At 38.4% G+C, this 25,756-nt stretch overlaps 1 protein-coding gene across 1 annotated transcript in view; it reads left to right on the top strand.

Moving 5' to 3' along the window:
• Nucleotides 1–19,017: 19,017 nt before the first annotated feature.
• Nucleotides 19,018–25,756, top strand: part of LOC108427150 (leucine-rich repeat and immunoglobulin-like domain-containing nogo receptor-interacting protein 3) — a 78,131-nt gene continuing 71,392 nt past the window's right edge. The window contains exon 1 of the mRNA XM_017697102.2: nt 19,018–19,464. The gene's annotated coding sequence lies outside the window, so the exon portion shown is untranslated. The remainder of the gene's footprint in view (nt 19,465–25,756) is intronic.

The raw sequence follows: 25,756 nt of genomic DNA on the forward strand, positions 1-25,756 counted from the left end.
AGTCAAGGTAAAAATAATGTCATTTCTTGTTGTACTGTCCTTGAAGTAAAACAGTAATGCACCTGGATTTCAGCAGGCTTACAGCATACCACTTTCTATCAGCAGCAGACAAGAGTCAAATGCACACATACTACTGTTCATCATTTTGGAATCACTGTTCAAAGGTTTATAATGAGAATGACAATATAGGACACTAATTCGGAACTAATTATGAAGCAGTAAATAAAAATATTAGAAAGAAATGAAATATATTAGAAAGAAGAAATATTAGAGTGATGAACGGAGCTGTGGAATATTCTAAAATAACTAAGAAAGCTGTTAGGCTGACTTTACAAGGTGAGACTTTCATGCAACTAGTTGCATGTTGTGAGTTGACCGCAACATAATTTCTTTAAAACTTCATAGTTACATGATAAAATAAAAAAATCAATATTGAAATCCATTCATCCATCCATCTAGCCGTCCCCCTGGGGTACTTCAGAGTGGTGCAACCATCTAAACATTTGCATTATCTTCAGGAGTTTGCAAGTTTCCAGTAATACCACAGCCTGGAGTCCACTATCACTCAGCATGATGCTAGCCAGCCAATGCAGGCAGTTATTATTCTCCTGTAAGCATGTTGAGTTGTCCAGTGGCAGTTTGAAGCATGCTTCATGCATCTTGGAAGAAAACACATAATTTCTTTCTGTTTTTAACATGGTCAGCACAACTCATGTCACTGATGCTGGAAGAAAGTCCCCATGAAGCATCGAAGACCCATACTTTTGAGGGCACATGCACCACTGAGCAAATATGTCAGAAATATGTCTGTTTTTCCATAAACTATTTTTAGTCAAGAGGTAAGTCACTGGAGAAACATTACAGGATTTAAACTGTTTTGTCACTAAGGCAACCCAGGTACCATTGACCAGCCAAATCCTGCCCCCTAGCTGTTTTAAACATTAACATTAACAACCTCTCGGCTGCAGGTTCTGCTGTGGTACATCACGAAGTGATCTGCAATGTTAGGATGACAGGGACCTCCAGCATTGGTAGCTAAGATCAATACCCTGAGACTGTTCATGTCTGCAGGTATTTGTTCCTTCTATTATATCCACACAACTTGCAATAATTAGGTGCCCATGGTTGTTGAGGAGGAGAGCTCATTAGTGGAAGCAGGTGGTGTTGTGCAGGGCTGGACTGAACACTTGCAGATGCAGAGGCACATGTTGAGATTTGATGCTAGACCAGGGGCAACCTGAGGAACCCAGAATGTTCTACCTAGATTTCCTGCGAGAATAAATAGTACAGTATTGCACAGTGGTGATAAGATCATCATTTTATCTGTAGCACTACCATTGCATAGCATCAGCATCTTCTGCTTGTGTTAAACATCATCATTAAAAGTTTCAAACCATTTAATTTCTGTGTTTGCTTGCTTGTTTGTTATGTGCAATAATAAAATACATATTATATATCAACACAAAATTATGTTTGGCATTATTTCAATGCAGTGATCATATTTTTGCAATTATTTATGTGAGCATATCTGTCTCAAGATTTTATCACTTTTAAAATGCAAGTCATTCTGCATATTAATGTTATTATAAGTTCATTCTTTATGATATACCTTTATTTCAGTCATGTTAAAATCATACAGCCTCATTTGTTTTCATTAGAAGCTACAGCTTCCTAACATCCCACTAAAGACATTACTATAAAATCATACTATCAATCAATTTATAAAAAATAAAGAATAAAAAAACAGTAATTATGATGTGCAAAATATAACCCCTTTTGGCAGATATAACAGCCAGCTAGGAGTCTTTCTATTCTTATATTTCTATTCTGATAAGGCATTTTAACCACTCTTTATTGCAGAATGCTTTGAGTGCTATATTCTCAGGCTGTCTTGTGTGTACCACATGTTTAAGATTGGCTGCCACACAACCCAAGCACAACAGATCCACCCCCAAGCTTAACAGCTGGATAGGTGTTCTTTTCATCAAATGCTGCCCGTTTTTTTCTCCAAAAATACCTTTGGTGATAGTGATAACAAGTTTCATTTTTACTTCATTACTCCACAGCACTTGTTTCAAAAGTGCTTTGATATCTTTTCCCCTGTTTGTAGGCATCAATTAGTTTCATTTGAATCCTCAGCCAGCTGCTTAGGGGAGCCCACTGCCGTTGAGTGTTTGCACAACATTTGAAGGGAGAATTTATTATGCTCTGACACTGTCATCAGCTGACAATGCCTAATGACAAAACTTGACCTGCCTAAACAATAATGAGTCAGTTAAGGCCTAAAACAGAAAGAGTGTACAAACTACAATTCCATTTTTTTTTTATTCAACTTCATGACTAATTATGAAGTAGCTATACAAACTTTTGAACAGTAGGTTACTAATTGGCAGCAGCCTTATTTTGTGTTAATCCAACAGATTGAAAAGCAGAGGATGCCTTAGGTGAGAAATGTTTTTATCCTCTTAGAAACATGGAAATATTTATCACACTACCATCCTGGTTTCTCCAGCAAGATTGAGAGAATGCTATTAAAAAACATTTAGGCTACCAATCTGTAGCTGACTGATCTGTAGACTGAAATACGACCAGTTTACAGTACAACAGTCACTATTACCTTTATTTTTAACGTGCCCCCCACTTAGAAAGTCAGAGCCCAGATGAGAACCAGTCAGATTAGGTGGTTTCCTCCTTGTTCGACTGAACATGAGCCTAAAACCTAACCCACTGAGCACTACATGAATGCTAATGCAAACGTCTTGACATAACATGACTTAGCATTTATGTTCTGGCTTAAACAGATACATGAAGCTTTCAACAGACATTCAGGCAACTTTGTGTGTTGAAGTTTTATAATAAGTCCTAAGTGAAATATAGACTTGAATCCAGTGTTTGATTATTACTGACCTGTTAGCATGTTAGCTATCAGATCACTTTCAAGAGGAAAGAATCCACTTACAGAGAAGCTAAAGATGGCCTGTTAACAACTGCTTTTGTTTACTTTTGTGGCATAAATTTTGTTTATATGTGTTGTTTGCATACTATATGGCCAAAAGTGTGTGGACATCTGACTGTCAAACCTATATTAGCTTTTTTGGATATTTCATCCCATAGAACAGCCTCTCCTTTTGAATATCCCATCCCATAGAACAGCTTCTCCTTTTGAATATCTCATCCCAAAGAACAGTCTCTCCTCCTCTGAGAAAGCTTCCCTGATGCTGGACAAGAAGGCCTGGCTCGCAACTGACATCTCAATTCACACAAAGGTGTTCAGTGGGGTTGAGGTCAGGGCTCTGTGCAACACCAAATTCATAAAACAGTGTTTTTTTGGACCTTCCTTTGTGCACAGGGGCACTGTTATGCTGGGACAGGAAAGGGCCTTCCACAAACTGGTGCCACAAAGTTGGACACATATAAATGTCTAAACTGTATTTATATGCTGTAGCATTAAAATCCCCCCGGAGCTAAGAAGCCGACCCCAAACCCTGAAAAACAGTCCCAGATGATTAGCCCTCCTCCACCACACTTTACTATTGGAACTATGCATTATGGTAGGTAGAATTATCCTGGAATCCACTAAACCCAAATTTGACTCCCAGATTGTGAAATGTGACTCATCACTCCAGAAAATTCATTTCACTGCTCTACACTGCTTTACATCGCTCCAGCTGACACTTGCCATTACGTATAGTAACCTTCTTGCATGTTATGTGCATGGCCATGGAAACTCCTTTCATGAATCTCCTGAAGCATTGTTATTGTGCTGATGTTACTTCCAGAAGCAGTTTGGAACTGGATTAGCAGTTGCTTTAACACTTAGCAGCACAAAAAGTTTGTATGGTCTACATATTGTGGCTAAGCTGCTCCTAGATGTTTCCATTTCACAATATTAGCACTTACAGTTGACTGGGGTTACGGAGCCCCAGAGAGGACAGAGGTAGAAAAAAATTAGTAATACGAGTGAACATTTTGCAGTACGTACGCACATTTTCTTTTATTTGTGGTCATGATTTCTTAAATTGTTCCCTTGTTTTCTTTTGAATGCGCGCATGTTTTCTTTACTTTGTGGGTACATTTTTGTTTATTCATGATCACGATTTTCTAATTCGTTTTCTTGTTTTCTTTTAATAGTTACATTTTGAACAGAATGCACATTGTTTATTTTTTTTATTTGTGCATAAAATCATTGTAGTAGATACAGGTCATGTCACTTGTCCTGTGCAGAAGTAAATAATAGCTCCCTGAGACTGTCTGATGGGTTTTGATGAGTTAGCTTGATGAGATAATGAACAGAGATGCAAATCAGGTCTGATTCTGATTTGGGGCGTTATGAGGAAACTGTGAAGTAAAGAAAACGTGCGCATGTTTAAATGAAAACGAGGGAACGATTTAAGAAATCGTGGCTATGAATAAAAGAAAACATGGATAACGAAAATTCACCCAAATTAATCATTTTTTTTACCTCTGTCCCCTCTGTCCCCTATGGGGAAGATCGAACAGGGCAGAAATTTTAGAAACTAACCTGTGGCAAAGGTAGCAACTAATAATTCAGTGCAACCCATTCTACTGCTGATGTTTGTCTGTAGAGATTGCATGACTATGAGTTTGATTTTATATGCCTGCTACCAATTAGTGTGGCAGAAACCTGCAGATGCAGACTTCAGGCAGCTTCATGACAACAGTGTGATGCAGCAATCTATTGAGTTTGTCACCATCTTGACTGGTAGCTGGTTTTGAAATATATAGTATACTATATATAGTACATAATATACATTTAGGGAATAAGACAAAATAAAGCAGCATTATGTGCACTTTTGACTTAATCGTCAAAAAGCTATTCAGCGTTTTTTAGCTTTCACAGCTCTGACGTCCTAACGGTATACAAAGCAGCTTTTCAACATATAAAACAGAGGTAAAGAAAGATCAACCTGTCAAAAATGTGACAATGTTTTTCCTCCTACACAAACCACACATACAACACATCTCTGCACTTCACTACTGGAAAAGCAGCATTTAGCACAAACCACCAGATAGCCTGAAACAGTTTAATCACATGACCAGTTTTACTTTACTTTAGTTTAACTTTTTTTCATTTATATGTTAATGCAGATGATCTTTACATGCATAAGTGAATAAATGAATTCTCCCTTTCTTTCTTCCTCAATCTCTCTCTCTCTTCCTTCTTCCATCTTTCTCCCCCTTGCGCTTTCTTCTCTCTATTTCTTTTTCCCACACACATCTCTTTATTCACCCTCTATCTACACCTCTCTTTCCTTGCCTGTTTCTCTCTTTCTCCCTCTCTCTCTTTTATCTATCTATCTATCTATCTATCTATCTATCTATCTATCTATCTATCTATCTATCTATCTATCTATCTATCTATCTATCTCTTTGCCGCTATTTTTCTTTCTCTCTCTTTTTCTGTGTCTTGCTTCACTAACAATTGGCCTTTCTCACTCTCTCTCCTTGCTCCTTTCTCTCTTGCTCTCTCTCTCTCTCTCTCTCTCTCTCTCTCTCTCTCTCTCTGTTTATATTGGTAAATAGTGCCATGCGCCCACACACACTTGTTCCTCCTTCACCTTCAATGAGAAAGAGGACAGCCTTAGGCAGAATCATGTCCAATCCCACATCTCTCTCTCTCTCTGTCTATCTCTCTGTCTCTCTCTCTCTCTTTCTGCTGACAGTTGGTGGCTTCAGTGGTTCAGGCCAAAGGTTTATTGATTCATTAGCTATCTTAAGGGAACAGATTTACTGAGAAATTAGTAAACTTTGCAATTTAATAGGTGTTCATAAACTGAAGATGCTGAAAAAGGGTACTAAACCTCCACTGGGTCAGTACCTATTTTGCCACTGGAGTGATGTCCGCAAGAGCACATCTTCAGTAGTTAGTGATCATAATTGTATCATAGTCCATTGAAATTTATTTTTAGGATATAGTTACTCCATAGACCCTCTCTTGTCTTGTTTTAAACATGAGGTTATGAAAATGAATTCATTCAAGATCCACAGCTGAACCTTAAAACCATTGTTGTACACATGAAGGTATATTTAATTTGTTTGTGCTTCTCTTGAGGCTGTGATTAATCCGGGTGAAGATACTCAGATTGTGATTAACCCAGTTTTAGATACTCAGACTGTGTATAATCCAGGTTTAGACACTCAGGCTGTGATTAAACCAGGTTTAGCTATCCAGACTATAATTAACCCAGGTTTAAATATTCAGATTGTGAATAATCCAAATTTAGACACTCAGATTGTGATTAACCGAAATTTAGATACTCAAGTTTGGATACTTGGACTGTGGTTAATCCAGGTTTAGATACTCAGACTGTGATTAAACCAGGTTTAGCTACTCAGACGGTAATTAAACCTGTTTAAGATATTCAGACTGTGAATAATCCAAATTTAGACACTCGGATTGTGATTAACCCAAGTTTGGATACTTGGACTGTGATTAATCCAGGTTTAGATACTCAGACTGTGAATATTCCAGAGTTAGATACTCAGACTGTGATTAATCCAGGTTTAGATACTCAGACTGTGATTAATCGCTTGCTATCATTCAGATTTTCAGATTCAGATACCAACCTTTAAATTACAAAAACAAAACCCAAAAGTGTTTGTGGCTTAACCAGTGATTGTGTAAATGATTAAATGATTAAATCAGTAAATGATTGTGAGGTGCTGTATGTAGATGTATTTTTACTGACTGCAACGGTGATCTAGAAGCGCTAACATTAAATCATGAATATTGAACGTAATTTAGACAGCCAATCAGGAGTCTACATTTTGGAACAAGAATGCTTATTGACTCATGGATGCTAATGGCAGACTACTTAATGACAGAGACATTTTTCAGTTTACAATATTCAGTCAGTACCATAAAAGTACTGGAAATACGCAATCCTAGTCATAAACCGACCGACAGTGAGGGCTAGAGGATGACTAACAGACAACAGATGAGCTTCAGTTCACAGCAATGTAGGACTACAAGGGAGATGTTTCCTACAAACACGGCCAGTAAATGTACATTGAGCAGTGATAAAGCTCAAGAACTTTACATTGTTTCTGCGTCTCTGTGTAAATATAAAGAAACTGCTTTCCTGTGTTAGAATGAGTGTTTTAGACTCTATGGGAAACTGGCAGCCCTGTGTGTGTGTGTGTGTGTGTGTGTGTGTGTGTGTGTGTGTGTGTGTGTGTGTGTGTGTGTGTGTGGAGCAAAGAGAGAGAGTGAGTAGGTGTGCATGTGCAAATGACTGAGTACTCTTTGAACGACGCAGTGAGAGGAGATGGAGAATGACAGCACACCTCTCTCTCTTTCTTTCTTTCTTTCTTTCTTTCTTTCTTTCTTTCTTTCTTTCTTTCTTTCTTTCTCTCTCTTTCTCTCTCTCACACACACACACACACACTCACTCACTCACTCTGTAGGCCCCTTGACACCCATTCTCAGGCTTTTCACAGCATTAAATCAAGTCTCTTTGTTGGTACACTGCAACCCCGTGTCTCCTTGTCACTTGAGACTGAGTTTAAGAAAAAAAAATGAACTTGCTTTTTATTGTTTCTTTGGATTGCACTACACCAGACAGAAACATCAAAAATAGATGCTCTGCTCTATAGGAAAAATGCCCTGGCCACTGTGATACTGCCTAAAAAGAATGTTTATGTGCTTATGTATAGATATATAAATAGTCTGCAGCAGTGGTCTGCATGATATTTCTAAAACAGTCACAATGTCAGCTTTGACCTGATTCTGGTGGACGGTTTTTATCATTAATCAATATTGTCTTTAAAGTAATTGTTCTGCAAAAATTCAAATTAATAAAATTTTAATACAATACATGTTGTCCAAATTTTGCTTCTTTAGTTTAGCGCTAGACCTACTGTTTCTAACAAACAATAGAAGTCAACAGTCACCCAAATCTATCCCATAAATGAATCCCAAAATCTTCTCGCAAACCACATCCAGGTCTTTATTATAGTTGTGCAGGCTCATTGATGTAGTTTAGGACAAAGTATGACTTGCCGTCATCGGGTGGAAGGCAGTATGACTTACTGTGATCTACTAAAATGAACAAAACTTCATCATCTAGCCAAATTAGCAGCCATCATAGACAACAGCCTTTGTGCATTCAGAGAAAGTCTGAATGAAGAGCTGGAGGCAGTTTGAGTGAGTTGAGAGAAGGTTTGTGGATATAGTTCCAGAAAAGATTCGGGTGACTACTGACTACTTTGTTGGCAACAAATTTTGGCACCAAACATGCCTTGGCTGATTTATTGTGTAAATTAGATTTTTTCCCAAAACGTTCCTGAAATAACCTAAAATCTATTAATTTTATCTTCAATTACACTTTGAATGTTTGTAGTGGTCTGCCACAGGTATTTGCTGTGTGTTCTCAAGTATAAAAATTGGACATGATGTTTTTGTGAAGCAGCAATGCTCATCTTCTGCCTATGAGCCTATATCATTTACTTTTTATGATACTGAGGAAAAAGTTATGCTCTTTTTGTGGCTGATTAAAGCTAATAGTACTGGCTATGCTAACTTAGTGACTGTTTTCTAGCTTTTAACAAATAATCATTTAGCAAAAATATTTTTTGACGATTTGCAGCTAAAACTCTGGCATTTTTGGTAACCTTCGCTTTCTTTAGAGGTTTGTGGTATCTCTGTGTGATAAGGCTGGAGTCTGAAAACTTTGTCTATGCTACTGTGTTGGTAATGCATTAGCACCCTCTGGAAAACTAGGCCCATCTCTGAAAGAACAAACTACAAATGTACAGCTTTTACAAATACATTCTGAAGAATTCATTAAAGTGTTCTATAAAACTCCATTTTACATAAAGATTTTGTGGTTTCTTTAGTAGCAATGCTGTGAAGGTGTAGGAACAAACTCTTTGGTGACACTCGTCTCTTGCATATAAAGATGTTTATTAGCATTGAGAGGTCGAAGTCACAGACAAGCCTTCGCGAAACAGCTTGGAGAGAACAGCCAAAATTCTCTGACACATACGTTTACAACTCCAGGTTTTATACCGGTGTGGACATCTGGTTTCTGTCAAAATAGCCCCTAGTTCGATGTATGGATCTTCTTCAGCCAAATTTGGTATAAACATACGTTCTTGTCCAGAGTAGCCCTAGTCGCCTAACCCCCATATATAGCATTGTTGACGTTCAGGGGGCCCCTTTCCTGTTCAGATGCCTCCTGCATCAGCTCCACCATTTCAGTCAGAGGCCCACAGAATAAACTCAATCAGAATCTACACAGTCTAATAACCAATATAATAGAAAATAATGTTACGACTATAGAATTAATAAGATCAAATTCACCACAATTTACTGATAAGGAGTTCAAATAGATTCATTGCCCTGCTGTTAGCCAGTCAGCAGCACAGAAAAATATTGGTCTTGACCAATCAAGTAGCTGTTGCTAGGCAAAAGTAATGCATTGCTTTAAAACAATTGGCCACATTTTTTCCAATCAAAGGCTCAAGGTTAAGTAAATATTGTTAACATAGTTTGCTAATACAGTTAAGGCATTACGTTTAAATCCATTTTTGAGGACTTATGTTTAAAAAAATTAAACAGATCAGGTTTAAGGTTCTCCATGTAAGAGAGCTATTAGCACTTATGTAGTGTTTGTGTGCATCATTAGAATGGAGGAACGTGCATAAATAATGGTTAGGGTAACAGTTAAGATTATGATATGAGGAACATTTGTTTCCTCAGCAAGACGGATGACCAGAGACTAAAAAGTAGTAGGGGTGCTGTGGAAGAGTGGAGCTTTAGCAGCAGTGACACAGTATGAATACACCGAGGCAGCAGAATCTGATATGAGACTGGATCGCTGTGTTTGGGTTATGAATAAGGGCACCACCCTCCCAGTTGGTTGAAACACACCACGCCACTGATTATAAATGTGTTTTGAGTCAGCAGGTTTTCTGCACAGGGAAAAGTGCAAGAAAGTGTTAGAATTATTGTTCATGGCTGAGTGACACACATCTGGCAGACAGAGATCATTGGAGTTTTCCTTTAATTAAATTGAATTGACTCGATTCAAACGTGTACATAATTTCCACGTAAATAAAATATATTACATTAGCACAATTATAGCCAAAAGTATGTTTAAACTGAAAGACAGTTGATGTAATATAATTTATTCATTCAAATTCATTGCATTACTTTTTTTAAGAGCACATGTGCATTAGAGCACAGTACTGCATGCAGTGCTGCACTAATGCAGCCGCAGTGACGCATTTACATGCATCTCAGGGCTGTGGAGGATTTCAGCCAGAATAATGCCGGCCCACCTCATCAGCGTGACAAAGCACAGCAGGATCCGCATGGCGTCTCTGGAGGCTTCTGACACACATTCACGGACAGACAGAGAGACACACAGACAGACAGAGAGACACACCGGCAAAGACATTTGAAGACTGACATTTGAAGATGAATAATCCATTCATCTCTGTCTCTTTCTCTCTCTCTCTCTCTCTCTCTCTCTGTTTCTTTCTCTCTCTCTCTCTCTCTCTCTCTCTCTCTCTCTCTCTCTCTCTCTCTTCAAAGCACAGGCAAAGAGCTATTGAGGAACCAATCAGGCGTTTCATGGCTGTCACTTCTACTACAGAAGAGAAGCAGTTTCTCTTTCAGATTTGAAAAACTTTCATCATATTATATTACACAGCCATATTCTCCAGTTCCTGAATAACCCCATTCCCTGTAAGAAATATTTTATGAGTATGTTTTAACAAATCATTTTTGTGTCGTAATTTTTGGTGTCTCAGGCATGAGTCATGGTGACAGGATTCCAGTGGCGGTGGTATTCATAAGGGAAAAGTGCATTACCCTGGAGCACTCCTGCTCGTCTCGAGCCTGAGTACACTTCTCTAGAGCTGGGGAAGTTGGCAGAATGATTTGCCTTGGGCCAAGAAATGTGTGAGACAAACGCAAACACACCCACACACACACAGTGTGACAGGTGCAGTATTTGCTGAATGCATGAAGTCTGTTTGCTGAAGTATAGGATATCAGAGTGTCATGGCTGTAACAGAGATATGACAGCAGGATCGCATGGAAAATGCTGTTATACTATTCCTTACTGTCCGTGACATTACAGTACTGAGCAAAAGGCAAAGACCACCCTTTATTTAATTTCCACATGTACATCTTCTATTCATTCAGGGAGACATGCTTGTAGTTTTTCAAAGAAATCTGCAGAGATTTTTTTTAAGACCTCCAAAGTTTAGTCTAAAAAGTTAGTTGCACTTTACGGTATTTGTGATCCAAGTAATCACAAACACATTCAGTGATGTTGAGGTCTGAACTCCGCTGTGATCAGTCCTTTGCTCTCAGCACACCAGAAGCTTGTATGATTTGCAAATTGTCTTCCTTTTATGTCTGTTTCCTTCTCTCAGTGAGGGCTTCTTGACAGCTACACAGCTACTTTCAGACTCATGGTGTTGAATTGTCTTCTCACAGTGGAAAGATGGACATAAACACCTGTGGAATTTTTCCCATCTGAAGCAAAAGTAGAGCTGGAAGTTCTGTTTTCCCATAGATGCCTAGTGATGTCATCAATGCAACAGACTTTATAAGGTTAACTCCAATCATTTGGATTTCTGACCACTTTCCTTCTGCTTCCATTATTTCTAAACTATGTTAGCCTCAGAGCTCCTTACGACTTTGAACTTCAAAGACCAAACATATCTTCTGCATTCAACTACATTTGAGATAAAATTGTGAACATCCAACAATATTAGGAAAGCACGATGATATTGGGATCATATTGGTATTGGCAGATAATTGCTTTTTAATTACCAGCATTGGGTTGATGCTTAGAATTGGCTGATGTTTTAAACCATTATTTGATGACATTCAATGTATGAGTACTGTTAATGTTTGGTCAATGCTGGCTGCACTACAGCAGCACAATAAAGTGTCTTTCACAGCACCATGCACACAAGCACCTACTCAGCTGGTTGATCAGCTCCTTCAGAAATAAAAAAAAAATCAACAAAGCTACAACTACTACAGGAAGGGTGATGGAATTTATTGCTCTGGATGATCAGCAGTTTCAAGAGGATGTTGGGTTTAATGGCTGCTCAAGCATCTTGAGCCATGTTACACCAAACCTAGTCAGCGTTATTTTTCTGAAGTAGCTCTATCGAAGCTACATAACATAGGTAGCAATTCATATTCACAAGCTCATTGATGATAATGTGACATCCATTAGCCTTGCTACAGACATTTGGACGTCTGATGTAAGTCCTGTGAGTATTCTCAGTTTAACCATGCACTCTGAATTAAGGCCACCACACACCAGGCGCACAGCATCATAGAGCGTGGTGTCACATAGCATAGTGCTGCTACTGAATGCCAGCAGGGAGAGCAGATAAATGAAAGGTTTCAGTTCATTTTTACATTCTACCCGAATAAACTGAATGAAATACAAGAGTCAGCCTCACTTATCATATTAATGTTTTCAAGCCGAAAGAAAATGATAATGTTAGCTGAGATAACTTACCATTAGCATTTGTCTGCTTACCTAAAAGACTGGCTCACCTTCCTCTGTGTAAATTTCGGTGGTCTGAATATAACTTTAATTGACTGTAGTTATGGTAAAGTGCTGTGTGTCGCACTGTGACATGCTGGGACATGCCGAGGACTTGAACAGTGCTCCGAGTCATGGACATTGGAAAATACGTAGATGAAATATCGGATTTAGGCATGAGCCCATCAACATTGAATTCCCATATCAGCATCAGCCCATCAGCATCAAATTTCCATGACGGTGCATCCCTAAACAATATCATAACTAACTACAATACTGCATTTGCTGAAGAAAATGCAGAGTGATTGTGCATCTTAAGCTTCTTGCTAGGTGGTTGCTAAAGTGTTGCTAGACTGTTGCTATGTTAAAGTTATTGCTAGGTGGTTGCCATGGTGTAAGGGGTGATTACTGAATGGTTGTTAAGGAGGTGGCCAAGTGGTTACTAGGTGTTGTTTAAAACGAAAGGGAGCCTATGGGGATAACAACATGAAAAAACGTCACACAGAGGTGTTCAGGTCAGTATGGCTGTGTATTAGAGCTTGGGGACCTACCATGAGTGAGTACAAATAGCATGGTGACTGTCCAGTGAAGGAAATAATAGGCTTTGGGTTGGGTAGAAAATGAATGGGAGTCTACTGGAGGAACAAAGGATAAAAAATAGACACAAAGAACAGTGTGGAACGGTTTGGCTGTGGATTAGAGCTTGGGGACCTGAGTACATGCAGTTTGGTGGCTGTCTTACAAAGAAATAATTGGGCTTGTGTGGGGTCAAAAATTAATGGGGCACTATGGGAGAAACAAGTGATAAGAAAAAAAGGACAAACAGATGAGTGTGGGTCTGAATAACATTGAATTCATGTTTGTGGGCCTGCTCTGAGACAGCATATGCAAAATGGTGTCTGTCAGTCAAGTACAAGTACAGTAGATGGGATTCTTCACCCCGTTCATTCCTATGGCAACAGAATTTGTAATTTAATGAAGACTGTACAAAAACGTACATCGGATCAAAAAACTGTAAACAAGCACGTCATTCCTGATCATCCCGAACATTCTGGAGTTGGAATGGTGTCGATATTTTGAAAATGTATGATGAGTGGCTTTGCAAAGCGCAAGTACTAATGAGCTGAGCTGTGAATGTCCAGTAAGGCATGTTAGCCATTCAGCCCCACCTACCTTCACCTACCTACTGCCCCTCTCCCTCCATCTCTTCTACTTTCTTTCTTATTGTGGATTCTCTGCATGTCTTCTTGGCTCTTACCGGTAAAAGCAGTGGTTCTGTATAGTGCTGTATTGTCCCTACTTTTCTTCCTCTTTTTCTTTTTCCCTCTCTTCCTGGCTAACTCACCCTAATGAAGCTGTCAGGGCTGATCTATCGCTCCATTCCACAATGCTACACTATATAGATATTGAGAGAAGGAAGGCTATTTCTTCGGCCTGGCTACTAAAAGCAAAGAGATAATTGCCTTATGTGTGGTCATTCAGGGCCTGAGAGAATGAAGTAATATATCTGAATGCTTGTTTGTATGTGTATGTGAGTGATTGTATGAAAGAGAAAGAGATTAACATTGCACATGCAGTCTCATGTAATAATTTGTTCTACCTATTTATCTTGCACTGAGTCTTTTCACATTTGATAATTAACTCAGTGAAGCTATGATGAGTAAATTAATATATTTATAGGAATGAGTGAATATCATTAGGTATATGCAAAGTTGTAATTGCATAATTAGCATAAAAGCTGGAATGCTAATTTCAAGCCAAAAGTGGTTTGAGAGATTTCTAATGCAGGAGAATAGGGTTATGAGCTACAGATGTGGAAATGTGCCAACTTGATGCACTGGTTAAACCTTAAAAACTGTTATTTTTAACATTATTTTCTTCAAGTGATCACAGGCTTCAGGTGAACCTGTACATGAAAATCATGTGGTGGAGTATTATAAGGAGGACCTACTGCTGTTAAGATGTTTGTTTGTTATACCTTTTTTTAGAAAAAAATTGTCCTGATTTTGCAGTTTCCAGTCATCACCAATATCCAGTGAGAGTAACCATGACTACATGTTCCAAAAAATGACTATATCTGTCACTGATGGAGCAAAACCTTGAGTCTCCACATGGCTGTGCCTCTGTTCATAGCCCATAAACTGTGGTCAGCACAGAGCCCTGACCTCAACCCCACTGACCACCTTTGGGATAAATTGAAATGTTGATTGCTAGCAAGGCTTTCAGTGTATGAACTTATAAACACTCTTTTGACTGAATAGGTTCCCACAGACTCATTCCAAAATCTTGAGCCTTCCCAGAACTCCACATTAATACCCATGGTTTTGGAATGGAATGTCAAACACTTTTCAAACAAAATGATATTAAATCTAGTTGATCTATCTAATATTTCTCATTTTGAGGTGTTTTTGTAGTCATTATATGATTATCTAGTTGATTTCTAGACATTTTCATGTTTTAGGTAATTTTATCAAGTAAAATTATCTCAATATACTGACAGATCATTTTGTTGGCTTCAAACACATTTCTTAAATCAAGCTTATCTGCCAATATTTTGAGATAAAATTACTCAAAACAAGTAAAATATGTCTAAAATAACATAATCTTAAATTTAGCTTACAAAAATAGCAACAGAATAAATATTTGATTTATTGATTATATTTGAGATCATTTTTTGCACTGAACAAGCTCATCCCGGTGTAATGGACGGCGTTCACATACTTTTTACCATATAATGAGCTGGCTACAGGAGAAAAAGGTCATGCATTGAATTGACTTGATCCAGCTATGTACATGAATGACATAAATGAAATATAAACACTTTGTACAATTCAGTAAACCTAAAGACAAAATTCATGGGGAATTGTGCAGAGCCTTGTTCCAACCACAGTTTGCCACTCCTGCTCCAGCTAATAACCTCTTCCCAAGTCCATGATTGATCAGATGTATTAGAGTTAAGTAACGGGCAGTGCAGCTTACAAGATGCAGGTTGGAACTAAACTCTGCAGGAAAGCAGCTCTCCAGGACCAGAGTTGGAGACCACTGATGTACACATTTGAATCAGGTCAATTCACTGCATCATTTTATTAGCAACAAACAGCATTTGATAAGTAGTCTACGAAGCCCTCTGTGCATTAAAAGATTACATAAATATCATGAATATTGCAGGGCTGCTGTCCTAAATCAGAATGATACTTCAAATATTTATTATGTTTGAGCTTCCATTTCCATGCCCCTGGTGTCCTGCTGTCTTGTGTTGAATATAAAAATAAATAAATATCAGCAAGTGAAGATGGAAAGAAGAACAGGATGCACTTTGAGTAGATTCCAGCTGAACACTTCAAACTCTACAGCTCTAAACAACGAAAAGGATCTATTTTCTAATGCTGTGTGTATGCTGTCAAGAGTGGCAACTTAAAATGTGGCCTCAATTTGTCACATCTAAGGATTTTAAATGAGTGCAATGCAACTGCGTCTTTGAACACATTTCTCTTTCATTGACACATTTTAGAAGTGGAAAATTGCTGAGATGTTTTTAGTGGATCCAGCTTTTGTTTTTCGCCTGAAATGACTGTAGAGAAAAATGACAGTGACACTTAGTGATTTAAATGTAGATTTTGGTTAATCATGGCCACAGAACTTCTCAAGAGCTGTTCCTGAGAGAAATTTGTAATAGCACTTTAAACTAAATTGCTCATTTAAGTAGATGTAAAAAAGTAAGCAGTTTGATTAGAGCAAATTATGCATGAATGTCACAAGTAGGCTGCTTATAAAATATTTTATGAGCACTGTGTGTGTGTGTGTGTGTAGGTGTGTGTGTGTGTGTCACATATCCATGAGTTACATGTAGGTATTTACATATCTACAATACATACATATAGGATACATTATTACGACATATAGGTACTTACATATCCACTTGATCAGAGATCATCCTTCATTTATTCAATTTCCACTCAAAACTGTCGTTAAGAACAAATGAATTTTTCAGGTGATATTTCTGAGGAAGTTACACAAAAGGTACTCCATTCGCATAAGGAAGAAAAAAGTGAATAAGTGAAAAAACAAGAATTTCAAATACTGGTGTCCAAAATATGATTGAAAGGTTCAGATTTCTACCAACCATACAAGACCTGGTAGACCCCCAAAACAGTCACCATCTCATAAAGAGAAGTTAAAGCTTCAATCTTTGAGAGAGAGGATGAAATCAAGCTCCACTTCTGTTTCTGATGGAAAAAATCCACAGATGTTCCTGTCCACAACTCAGCGCTACTGAGAAAAGGAAACAGATGAAAAATACACTCGAGATGTAGAGTAAGGTTTTATGGGCTGATAAATCTGTAATAGGAATTACTTTGATTGTGAGAAGCAGAAAATGAGACCGACTTCTAAGACTGAAGACAGACACACTCCAAAATCTTGTGCAAAGCCTTCCCAGAACTCCATATTAACAACCATGGTTTTGGAATACTGCAAAAAATATCCCTGCAGATTTCATTGAAAACCTAAAAGTAAGTCTTCTGAAAAGAACAGAAGCTGTAATACAGGCAAAGGGTGGGCACACAAAATACTGAAAAAATTATATTACATTTAGTTGTTTATTCTTCTGTCATTTTTTTAATGTATGCATTTTTTGCTTTTGTGCTGATGCGGAAAAATAAATATCTTGAAGTTAATTGCTGTTTTGAATGAAAATCAAATAAAAGAAGGGTTGTCTCTGACTTTTGCACAGCACTGTGCAATATGTATAGGTCATTCTTGTTACATATAGGTACTTACATATTTATAGCATTGGATATTATTATTATTGTTATATATGGATACATACATATGTACTGTGTGCATACATATGTAATTGATTATAATATTGTAATAATAATACCCCATATGTATAATATTGTATATAACAAATATTGAACATATTATTAACCCCTTACATGGCTAAAGCCTGCCCACAAAGGTTTATTACACACTCCTACAACCTAAGAACAAACAACCTAATTGAAGTCCCTGTAGTTACTGAATGATAAGCCCAGGATGTAATAAGCCTGGGAGTTATAAGTAGGTTCTTACATATGCACACATGGGCTATATTATTATTACAAAGCAGTTGTAATAATGGCTCTTCATACTGACATTGTATAAAAAATGTATGTGTGTGAGAGAGAGAGAAAGAGAGATAGAGATAGACAGCCGGGGGAGAGAGAGAGTATCAACTGAATGCAAGTTTTTTCCTCTGTGGCAAGACAGACCATGGAGTTGAGTAAGGGGTCAAAGCTAAGGTCAGAGTCTTCATGTCTGTAGTGGTCTCATGTCTCTGAGGTGGAGATGGAAGGAAAAAGAGGCTTCACTTTTTAGAGGAGCAGCAGGCTACTAATATCCTTAACCCTGACCCTCGGATTCCACTGTGACACTGGCGTGTACTACTCCCATGAGAAAACATTTATAAGGAGGGACTACTGCAGATGAGCTGTGTGTGTGTGTGTGTGTGTGCGTGTGTGTGTGTGTGTGTGTGTGTGTGTGTGTGCACGCACGTGTGTGTGTGTGTGTGCTTGTTTGTTTGCTTTTGAATATTTTAGGCAAAATGTCCAGAGTTTGTTTCAAAACCAGATAAAATAATGTTTTCTGTTTGTTTGTTTTTATTTGCTTTTTACAAAAGCTTTATGTTTTTTCTTTCTTTACACTCTCCCTGTCAATCTATATATGAAAATTATGTTCATTAATATGATTTGAATATGCAGACTTTAAATATTTACAAGCATTATGATACAATCTATTTAATACCAGGGCATTAATTGTGATATATTAGCCACTGTGTATACGAAATCATCATTTATAGGACAGTGTATATTGGGTGGTGGCGGTCACAAACCCTAACTTCTAAATTTGTGAAATTTTTGTGGCACTTTTTAAAATTTTGATGAAACTTTTTAAAATTTGAATGAAAAATGATTATGACTTTATCCGTTTACACCTGTTCAAAGCTGTGTAGGTTAGTCATGTACTGGTTAGCATTTTTCAGTTGTGCTCAAAACAGTCACAAACGAAACAGTTGCTACTGAAACATTTGGTAAAGTTTTGGAAGCAGTATTGTATTGGTGATGACAAAACTGAATGTTCGATCACTGGTTTTAATAAAATAAACAAAATAAAGACATAAGGTCATTTAAAGCAAAAGGATTTTAGACTAAAGTTCCAGTCAAACACCTTCTGTGAACCAGTTCAGCAGAATGATCCATATGTGGAAGTGATGCTATCTCGCACTTGAGATACATATTGCTTACTGGTGATCCTTCAGTTTGACATTATTAACAACATATCGTGCAGCCTTGCTTTCAGAAACCACTTCAACAAACACTTATCATTTTCTTCTAATTATCCACAAGCCCTTAACTGTTCTACGTAATTGATTTCTCCATGCACTTGTGAGATAGTCCCTTGACAGTGAAGCCAAACAACGCGCGGACAGAGAGACAGCAACAGCTCCAGAAAGCGTCGGCGCTCCAATCCTCTCTACCCTCACACTCACACACACACACACACACACGCGCGCGCGCACGCACATACACGCACTCCAGAAGAGAGAGCGAGCGCTCTGCTGCCCTGCTATTCCGGCAGACCCCCTTATAGGGGAGGTTGGGGGCTCATTTTCTCCTCGTCCATGCGTTTGAAGATACACACACACTCCAGGCTGTGTGAAGCGGAGGAAGTGATTGGCATGTGGAGCAAACACGCACGCACACTCGCCAGCGCGCGCACTCGCCCTGATTTGGGAACAAACACGGATGCTGTCGTCGTGTGACTTATGGACAGAGAGGAGGAGGTGACAGTGAGCGTGCGAGAACACACAACACACACGCACACGCGGGCGCACAGACAGGCAGATGAGGACGGAGCAGGAGCCGCGCGACAGCCCTTGGTGAGTAAACTTCTTTTTCTGGCTTTTCTCTCTCGCGCGCACACATCTGTGCAGGTGAGGGCGTAATATAGGATAGTATAAGTAATGACCTGACGGCTATTAGATAATTAGAGAGTCTCATTTCGCTAGATTTACAATTGAAATCACACAATTATTTGTATGTATTTATATAATTAGGGAATTAATTACATAGTCAGTTAAGCAGTAATTACATTGTGCTGCTCTACTGTCAGAAGCCCAGGTCAAAACCCTGTACAACTCTTTCTAGACTGGACTGTACTCCTGTAAGTGTCCCTAGGACTTTTCCTGCACCTTCTGTCACCCATCATTAGCACAATAAGCCTAACATTGAGCTTTGCTTCATTAATGCATGGTTATTTTTGACTGAGCTGTTGTCCTATTACCATAGTTGACGGGCGTTTTTGATGTGGACTCACTTCAGTGGAAGAGCTTCTTTCTTGTTGGTGGTTTTGTTGAATGTTGATCCAGGATCAGGCTCAACTTTCTCCTCTGAATGATCCTCATTAGTGTTGTGGTGTAAAGGATCTGGCATGAGATCAGCACTTTAGGGAATACTGTGGCTGGACTTTCGTAAAGCATTGACATGATGCGTGGATTTGACCCATCCATGCTCCACCTGCAAGCAAGGTTTCATAGTAAGGTTAGGCTAGCATGACAGGACATTGGTCAAAACACTTTTGTACAAACCTGTACATTATTCACAGTGGAATAGCAGAATCTTTACTATGTACTTTGTAGTAGGGATATGAGAATTGCTGGTGCCCATATCTCATATTTTTCATGTACATATTTGCCATGGTTAATATATACATGTTTATGGAATGCACATCATCATACACCAGCATCATACAAATGTTCTTCATCTGTGAACAATAAAAGTACGTTACAAAATACATGTTTGAACTATCACGTAAATCTTAACATCTGTCCACTGTTCACAATTTACAGATCATTATGATTCCAACAAATTAAACTGCTTTACTACTGAGCTCCATTGTTGTAGCTAAGCAAGACTATGTTAGCTCAATTACAAACCAAAAACCCTTTACTTACTGCAGTGCTAACCAACACGGGCATTTCATAGCTATATAAAAGAATTACCATTCTCCTCCAATCATGTTCAGTAACATGGCATTAGCAGCAGTTTGAAAAAAATGCAGTGTTTTTTTTTTATGTGTCTTGGAGGAGGCATGTGCCCTTAATGCACCTCACGCTGCCAATTTGGTAGGATCATGTGATAAAAGGAGACCTAACTAGTGAGTCAAAGTAGCTATCACTAAATGTGTGAAAAAATGGGCAATCCCACTCCAAGACAAACAGTTTCTTATTAGATTGAACTGCAGTTTTTCAGTCATTCTGTAAAGCTTGTCCAATCTTGAAACAATTGTTAGGAAAGAACACATTTGTGGGAGGAGCATAAGTAGGTCATTTATGGCACTATCATAGACGAGATGGAGATGCAGGGTAAAAGCTAGAGAGCTGATAAATATAAACACACTGCCGATACCTGCAGCTGGATACAAATGTGCAGGAATGTGGCATGCCCGTCTCGGTGCCATGATTCTAAAAGCTTGCACGATGAATGCTTCGACCCAAATCTACACACCATACAAAGGATGCTGTTTGTGTGTGAGTGTGTTGGTGTGTGTGCATGTGTGCGTGCGGCGTGTGTTATCTGCCTCTCTCCCCCGCTCGCTCGGCCATGCCATTATCAGCGAGAGCGCTTCTGACAGGCGCTTTACCGCGTTGCCCTGGGCAATGAGGAGCTTTAAACAGGCAACAGGAGAACCTCCAACTGGCAACAGGAGCAACACCAACACCCAGAGAGAAAAAGAAAGACAGAGAGCAAGAGAGGAATGAATATATCAGTATCTGTTTCTCTCTCTTCACACTCTCTTTATCTCTATCTGCTCTGTGTTGATGGGAGAAGTTTATGAAACCAAGCGTCTTATGACATTAGTGGCAGGCTGTTGTTTCACCAGAACACGTATTTTACTCACTGGGCCGCAAGGGCTTTTTCTAATGCACATAGAAGTATGTGACAGTATGACAGTATGATCTATTTCTATGTGTCATGTACGTCATTGGATCATTGGATGTTATGGATGTGTTTTTGGAAGAGTTTAGCACTTAGAACATTGTTCAGACATAAAACTCATGAAGAGAAGTTCAGAAACTAAGCTCTTTTAGAATCCAGCAGCATCATTCCTTGGAGAAAACCTTTGATTTTAACAGGAAATTGTGGTGCACTCTGAGACTAAAATACTGTGCAGACACAAATGAAGTCCACATATTGTACAATTTTCATTGTATTTTGACTTATTTGTTAAAACAATCTGTTGCTTACCATACCAAGGTCAAAAAGTCAGTTTGTATGAAATTTCCTCATCCCCCTTTAGACCCCACTTCTGTTATAAATAGAGATAAATGCTTTGTCCATTTTTTGTGCTCTACTGGCTCCATAAGGTATGTAGTGCTTGGACCCTGATTATTGCCACTGTAATTGGTACACAGTCATTTAGCTTTCATAGTGGTTACAGTCCACAGAAATCAACATGTTCTACATCAGTTTCAGACACAGACTAAATGGCAGCTAATTGTCTTGGATGCTAACGATAAAAAATTACACATTAACCTTTTTTGCCCCCATTCAAAAGCTATTGAAGAAACAAATCTGAGTATGTGAGAAATAAACCAATCCCGCCCATGACAGCCCCCAGTTGGGAGAGAGGAGGGTTTCTCTATATATATAAAATACTGTATTTACAAGTGTGTTTGTTGCTACATATCCAGAGGGTGCCAATTATATAGTAATACTCAGGCTGAAGCACAGCTGCAGTGGTGACTGTAGTCCTATTGTTCAGTCATAGCTGAGCCACAGACAGTGGACCAGAGGGCACAGGCTAGAATGAACTTCACCCCCATGCCAGACCCCTGTACCTGGAATCAACTGTGATGGCAGCAGTGCTGGTGTTCTTTCCTTCTCTGCTTGTTTTGAGGATACATAACATTGAGTTTGCATTTTGAAGTGTGCTCCTGAACTGGACTGTGTAGTTTTAGGTTGGAAACAGCCATAACAAATTTGTAACCATGCTAGCACTAGCTCACTTTATACATGCTCAATTGTTAACATATTTGCTAAAATGTGTCATTGGATGGGATTTAAATAGGATTTTTGCCAACATTTTGTAAAACAAGCCTAGCAAAAGTTGGTTGGGTGGAGCAAGGATTGGTCCGTTGTCATGTGTCTCATCATGAAAACATAGATAATGGTAGGTAGTTAGCTCATATTTTGTATGAGCATGATGTTAAAGTACACAACACAAACTAAGAAAACTTTAGCACCCTTTGGGTTAGATTGGCTATTAGACTCCGCAATTATAAGTTTGTCCTTTAAGAACTGAGAGAAGCTCCAAACAAAGTCTAATTTGTAAGAGCAACATGTATTTCACCCGTTTTTGACAGCCATTTCTTGTTTGAGTCCTTAGATGCAGGAATTTTTTTCTTTAGATGTTTAAGCATAATTAAAACAAAACAGCACACTGATTATGGCGACCAGCCAAAGCATTAGTACCGGTGCCCTGCTGGTGCGACAATTATGAATAAAACCAGCAAATTAGAATAAATGCATTGTTTTCCATTCTGATTAGCCTGACCGGACATTGTGTATTATGTTATGTAAGACTTGCGTGCATTGTGTAAGTTTGCCTTTAAAAGAACACAATATCAACAAACGTTTGGTGTCCTATGGTTATTTCCTTTGGACAGTGTTTGATTCCATAGCAAGTTTGTGTGTTTCAGAAGAGAGGTAGTGACCCACCCAGTGGATATCAGGCAGCACTTCCTGTCTAGGGCTAATGCATTTCCTGTGTCTGTTGTTGGTCCTGCCCTGCTCATTAGACACCAGCCCTAATGAACGGTCCTCTAACTTCCCTCCCAACCAAGAAAGTCTGACTGCCAACTCATGCTGTTTATTTATTTGTATTTTTATAACCTTTTTTTCTTGATTTGCATGAAATGGGAACATTTACATCCTTAAAGGCAGCCTGAAACCCAAAAACCCAATTTTTATACCTTGTTAGTTCATGTTCCTGGTCAGATTTAGATGTATCATTTAAAAGCCAAATTGCGTATTCTCCTTTAATGGTCCATCAAAATGTAATGACTTAAGCCCGCCTCTAAAATGTTGTTTTTGATTATGTGACCATGCACCAGCGATATGAAATCATGTTTACCTTCCACTCCCTCAACCCCACCTATCATTGAGAGAAAACACTCAGCTAGCTCAGAGACCCTCCCTGATACCACATTTCATTAAAAAATATGTTACAGCATGGAAGGCAAATGTGCTGTTTTTCCTGTTTTCCAAGTTGGCTTTAAAAGTAACATGCCAGAAAAGGTTCTTTAAGCTATGCCATATTAAAACCACAGATGATTCTTTTAAAGCCACACTGTGTAAGTGTTGATGATTTGGATACCTCTCTAGGAAGTGTGTAATTGCACACAACATAAGGAAGAACGTCTTGTAACATCAGTTGTGCTTCAGACCCCTCCCCAAACTGATGAATCAGGTGCTTGCAAGTGCTTAGGAAGAGTATTCAAAGAGAGTTCAATTAAAACTCAGTGAAGGATGTGTCTTTTGATGATGTAAATGAATGATCTACTATTGTCATCATATCTTCTTCAGCATAATGTTGATTTTGCAATTGAGACCTAAGCATCGAGCTAGCCCTTCTTTTCGAGCCTGTGTGTGGTGCATTAATTTGTAAAGAGATATGATGTGGTCTGAAAAACTCCTGCAAAATTTGACCTGAAGCCTTATTAAATAATTGAAACCGTTATGTCAGGCTTTTTTCTAGAACTGCCAAGAACCAGTATTGTTTAACTAAGACGTCTAGACTGTAATATATGATATATGGTAGGTAAACAATACAATCTGATTGCCATAGTCTGACAAAGTCTTGGCTGACCTAAGCGTAGCATGATTTAAAAATCCCAAATAGATTTAGACATGTAAGTCATTAATATAGAATATTATTTATTTGAATTTACAATTCAAAATCAGTATAGCCATGTGAGTAGATCAGTGATGTTGAAATTGGATTAAACCCTATACAGTATAATTTGAGGAGGTAATCATTTAACACCAGCCTGAAATTGGGACAACTGTGGTGATTGTTGGGAAGGACAGGCCTCAAAATAGGCCTCAAATATAAAGAAACCTTATTTGTTCTTATTTCCCACTATTTTACTTTCATTACATTTAAAAAATCAAGGGCACATAAAGGTCATCTTTCGGTTTTGTATTGTGAATAAAATGTCGATATTTGCATTGTAGACTGGTTCCCATCACCACTACTACTGTATAGAAATCTGAGTCAGTAGGTTTCTCTATAATAGAGAATATTGCACTTCAAACCACTATACTGGTGTATATGTAAAGGGAACTATAAATGTACTAGTGTTTCATACAACATGTATGTTGTGTGTATAGTGGTCCATGGTTCAGTCCACTTTCTTAGACTAACTAAGAACTGCATGTAAATGTAACTAATGTGACACAATATAATCATTTTTGCGTTCGCAACAGTGGCTGCATATTTTTCTATTCAATCAGCAACACTGACATGAGCATTTTGAAAGGAAAGTGGTTTAAGTGACTTGCTTGAAGGCAGCAGAAGTGTGTTCTGTACTAGAAAGAAAAGCTTCTGCCCCTTAACTTTAATTCAGTTCATTATTATTCCACTCAACCCCACTGTAATATATATTAGACTGTCTGATATCAAGAAATGAGTAATTCTATCCATTTCAAAAGATGTCACGTATATTACTTATTATCTGCCGACTGAACAGAAGCTGAAAGAAAGAGTGAGAGAGAGAGAATTAGAGTCAGACAGCGACAGAGCCATGGAAAGCTCCTTAGTAACAAGAAAATCAATTTTCATTTTATTGTTTTAACGTTTGGTCAGGAAGCTAATTGCAATGAGGGCAGTTATGGGTAACAGGAGCAGTGAAGGGTAAATGGATATGGTTAGACAAGTTTGGAATTAAAATTCAAATGACTGAAAACCGCAACAGTCTTAAGCAAAGCCTTAACCTCAAGTGCTAGCTTCTTTTCCAGTGAGAGCAAACTGAGGAAGCAGCGAGTGCTGTCACTGTCTGGCCTGCTATTGATGCTAATAAAGGCTAAAGCAGGACCTGTGTGACTGTTTTCTTTTCAGTGTGGATGTAGGCAAGAGCAGGTGACATTGTTTATGAAGGACTAGTTGGT

The sequence above is a fragment of the Pygocentrus nattereri genome, chromosome 19 (assembly GCF_015220715.1).
Source record: "Pygocentrus nattereri isolate fPygNat1 chromosome 19, fPygNat1.pri, whole genome shotgun sequence".
NCBI classification, from domain to species: domain Eukaryota; kingdom Metazoa; phylum Chordata; class Actinopteri; order Characiformes; family Serrasalmidae; genus Pygocentrus; species Pygocentrus nattereri.